Raw genomic sequence first — 4,876 nt, 5'->3', positions numbered from 1 at the left:
AAATGTTGACTGGAAGGGCCGCAGCCTTGAACAAATTTTTAAGCAGAAGTTTAGATAAGTATAAACCATTTTTCAGTTTGTTGAAGAAGGCCATAGATTTCTTGTGGATAGAGGAATGCGAAGTCACCTTGGCCGACTTAAAAGAGTACCTGACAATAGCTCCAATTCTGTCAAATCCAGTACCTGAAAAGGAGCTATTCTTATACTTGGCCATTTTAGAGCACGCAGTGAGTGCAGTGATAATCAGAGAAGAGAAAAGGGAACAAAGGGCAGTGTACTATGGGAGTAAAACCTTAGCAAGTGTAGAAACCAGGTATTTACCCCTGGAAAAGTTAACATTAGCCCTGGTGATGGCTTCAAAAAAATTGAATCATTACTTCCAAGCACACATGATTGTGGTGTTGACTGAGCATCCATTGAAATCCATGTTGCAGTAGGGAGATCTGACATACAGGGTAGCCAGATAAGCAGTGGGGTTTGGGCTAGTATGACTTACAATTTAGACCCAAAACGGCAATCAAAGGCCAGGTTTTGGCCGACTTTGTAGTCGAGTTCACACCTAGTGCCATCCCACGCCGGGCTCCAGTGAGTCGCGAATTAGGGTGTCTAGGGGGACAAGAGGAGACCCAGCTGGGAATGAAAAGCCCCACAACAGAGCAGAAGAAAGAAGAAAAACCCAAGCCCTGCGATATCTACATCGGTGACTCCTTTCGTCTGTTTGTTGATTGGAGTTCAAATCGTCAAGGAGCGGGGGCAGGAATAGTGTTGGTATCACCAGATGGGCGAATGCTGGAAAAGTCTATCCGTTTGGGATTCAAAGCCTCAAATAATGAAGTAGAACATAAGGCACTAATCGCAGGGTTAAAGTTAGTAGCAGCAATGGAAGCCGATGAGGTGGTAGTCTTCTATGACTCCCAACTTATTGTGAACCAGGCAACAGGCGAGTATGCAGCCCGAGATGAAAGAATGATAGCCTATGTCAAGGAAGTTGTTGGACTGCTAGCCTTGTTTCAGGATTGTCGACTATCACACGTTAGCCGAGATGACAACAACCATGCCGATGCGTTGGTTAACCTGGCTAGTGCAATGAAGTCGAGGGAGGCAAGGACAATAATGATTGATTATTTGTCAGGCCCAAGTGTGGAACCACTAAGCACAGAGTATGAAGCAATGTGTGTGGAAATAGGTCCAAGTCGGATGGAAGCAATAGTGATGTTTCTTAGGGACGACAAGCTACCAGATGATCACAAAGAGGCACATAAAACCAGACTGAAGTCGGCAAGGTTTAGCCTGACAACAGAAAGACATCTCTACAGAAGGTCTTTTACTGGTCCCCTTTTGAGGTGTGTGCATCGCTCCCAAGTTGAAGATTTCTTGTATAAAATATATGAAAGGGTATGTGGCAGCCATGCTCGGGGCAGATCACTTCCTCATAAGGCCATTACTCAGGTGTACTGGTGGCCCTACATGCAGAAGGATGCTGAAGCCTATGTCAAAAAGTGCGAAAAGTGTCAGAGGTTTGCACCTTTAATACATCAACTAGCAGCAGACTTGAACCCAGTGTCCAGCCCTTGGTCATTTGCCTAGTGGGGCATGGATCTTGATGGACAACTGCCCCAAGCAACTGGGCAAAGGTAGTTTATGCTAGTAGCAACTAATTACTTCACAAAGTGGGTAGAAGTTGAACCCCTTGCGAAGATTTGAGATATTGATATGAAGAACTTCATATGGAAGAATATCATCACCAGGTTTGGGATTCCAAGGGCAATAATAGTAGACAATGGCACATAGTTTGACTGTAAGTTAATAAAAAGCTTTTGTACAAAGTACAAAATCAAGAGCTACTACTCTACTCCAAGTTTTCCTCAGAGTAATGGTCAGGCAGAAACATCCAATAAGGCTATCTTGGATGTGATCAAAAAGAGGCTAGAAGCATCAAAGGGAAAATGGGTGGAAGAGTTGCCCAATGTACTCTGGGCATATCGGACTATGCCGAGAAGATCAATTGGGGAGTCTCTATTTGCCATGGCTTATGGCACTGAAGCAGTTATCCCACTAGAAGTCGGCATTCTAGGGATCAGAATGCAGGGAGTGGAAAATTGTACTAATGAGGCTTTTTTAGCCCGAGATCTAGACCTACTGGAGGAGAAAAGAGAGAGAGAGCAACAATTCAGCTGGGGGCATACCAGCAACAACTTGTTAGGGCTTACAACAAGAAGGTCAACCCAAGAGAGTTCAAAGTTGGGGACCTTGTGCTGAGAAAAGTAGTCGACAACAAGAAGCATCTTAGGGAGGGCAAGCTAGGCCTAAATTGGGAAGCGCCTTATAGAATCATCTCGGTCACCAGCAATGGAGCATATCGATTTGAGAACAGTGATGGCAAAGAGTTGCCAAGGCCCTAGAACACTTGCAACTTGAAGTTTTTCTATTATTAAATTTTTTGTTTTTTGAAGTTTATGTCATTAGCCGAAGTAATAATAAAATTTTAGTTTGATTTTTATGAATTTGAAATTTGTGTGATAGGACTAACCAGTCTTACGGTGATGTTTTTGAATGAAACATGACAAATAACTTAGACTTATTATATGGAAGAGTTGAATTATACTTGCATATAATAGAGTTGAACTAAGTTGGCAATGCTTTCGAACGAAACATGACGAATAACTTAGACTTATCATATGGCAGAGTTGAATTATACTTGTATATAATTGAGTTGAACTAACTTGGCGATGCTTCCGAATGAAACATGACGAATAACTTAGACTCATTATATGGTAGATTTGAATTATACTTGCATGTAATGGAGTTGAACTAATTGAACTAAGTTGATTAACGGAGAAACTAAGGTTGAAACACCTCGGGGAGCCTTTGTTGAATCTAGTCCGACTTTGTGAAATGACTTGCGAGGTGTAGGATAAGTGGGAGCCAGAAATGGAAAAAGTGAAATACCACTACTTTTAACATTATTTTACTTATTCCAAGAATCGGAGGCAGGGCACTGCCCCTTTTTTTGGACCCATGTCCCGCCATGGGCGGAAGATATTGTCAGGTGGAGAGTTTGGCTGGGCGCGATGCATCTATTAAAAGATAACGCAGGTGTCCTGAGATAAGCTCAACGAGAATAGAAATCTCGTGTGGAACAGAAGGGTAAAAGCTCGTTTGATTTTGATTTCCAGTACGAATATGAAACCCTGAAAGCGTGGCCTAACGATCCTTTATACCTTCAGAATTTGAAGTTAGATAACTGGCTTGTGGTAACCAAGCGTTCATAGCGATGTTGCTTTTTGATCCTTCAATGTCGGCTCTTCCTATCATTGTTAAGCAGAATTCACCAAGTGTTGGATTGTTCACCCACTAATAGGAAATGTGAGCTGGGTTTAGACCATCGTGAGACAGGTTTGTTTTACCCTACTAATGGCAGTGTCGTAATAGTAATTCAACCTAGTACGAGAGGAACCGTTGATTCACATAATTAGTCATCGCGATTGGTTGAAAAGCCAGTGGCGTGAAGCTACCGTCCGATGGATTATGACTAAACGTCTTTAAGTTAGAATTCGGGCTAAAAGCGACGCTTGTGCCCGCCGCCCACTTGCCGACCCGCAATAGGGGTCGTCCGTCCCCTAAAGGCACGTGTTGTTGGTAAAGCTCGTGGAGCAGATGAGTTATGCGGGCCCCCTTAAAGTACAATTCCTATCTCGAGCAGTGGGTAGAATCCTTTACAGATAACTTTAATACACGACGGGGTATTGTAAGTGGTAGAGTGGCCTTGCCGACACGATCCACTGAGATTCAATCCTGTGTCGCTTTGATTCATCCCTCCCCCCTCCCTGTCCCTTCTTTGACCAATTGCCCGTGAGGTTTAGAACATATAATATAGCCTAAGTGTGTGCCTCGACACACAAAAGCGATTTACTTGCATGCCGAAAAGAAATTCCTAAGGCCTACGGGGATAAAAGAATTTTAGTTACACAAAAATTTTCAGTAAAGCTACTATTTAAGGATTTCAATAATACTCCATATAGAAAAGTATATCAATCGATATTCTAGAATTTTTTTTTTTTGAAATAGCCAAAAGGAAAATTTATTGATAATGATCAAGCAAATACATAGACAATTATCAATAAAACGAAAGCCCGAGCCCAACTAAGTTGGCACCAAGAAACAAACAAAGAAATAAAAATCACCACCCACCCAAAGTTGGTAAGACACTAACTCAAAGCACAAGGGAGAACTATATCAGCAGCCCAAAACAATTTTACTCCCCAAGCTGCATCTGATTTGGCTCAGATTGGTCAAGAAGTCCAGAATAGTGAAGTGATAATCCTTAAATCTTTGATTAAGCCACATTGGAACTCTAAACTTAATCAAATCACAAACTTCCACCAACTTAGGTGTAGCAGACTCAAAAATGCACTTATTTCTAAGTTTCCACAATGACCACAAGACTGCCAAGTGGATGACCTTCCAAATTAATTTTTCTTTTCTGTTCAATTGATCACAATCCCACCGCTGAAGTACAGCTTCTATAGAATCTAGAAGAGCTCCTTGCATCTCCCACCAATTCAACATTGCAACCCATTCCTTCCATGAAAAATGGCAATGTAGCAGCACATGACAGATCGATTCAATCTTTATTTTACAGAAAACACAGAGTGCTGGAGCATTAGCTTGAATCACTCCAATTTTCTAAAGAAATTTTGCTAACTTGACTCTGTTTTTCCAGGCTAACCAACATAAAAATTGAACTTTTAGAGGTGCAAATCTATTCCAGATTAACTTACAAGTAATAAGGGGTAGACCAAGGGAGACAACTTCACTTCTATAGGCAGAGGAGACAGAAAACAGACCAGAATCTGCTGCCAACCAGACTAGTTTG

The 4,876-nt window shown here is 41.9% G+C and overlaps 1 pseudogene; it reads left to right on the top strand.

Moving 5' to 3' along the window:
• Positions 1–2,853: 2,853 nt before the first annotated feature.
• On the top strand, positions 2,854–3,812 carry LOC145803369 (25S ribosomal RNA; annotated as a pseudogene).
• Positions 3,813–4,876: the final 1,064 nt, after the last annotated feature.

This window comes from Camellia sinensis, chromosome 11 (genome assembly GCF_055761805.1).
Source record: "Camellia sinensis isolate YWXY chromosome 11, ASM5576180v1, whole genome shotgun sequence".
In the NCBI taxonomy this organism is placed as follows: Eukaryota; Viridiplantae; Streptophyta; class Magnoliopsida; order Ericales; family Theaceae; genus Camellia; species Camellia sinensis.
Note: the sequence above shows the minus strand (reverse complement) of the source record. Positions and strands in the feature narration are given on the sequence as shown.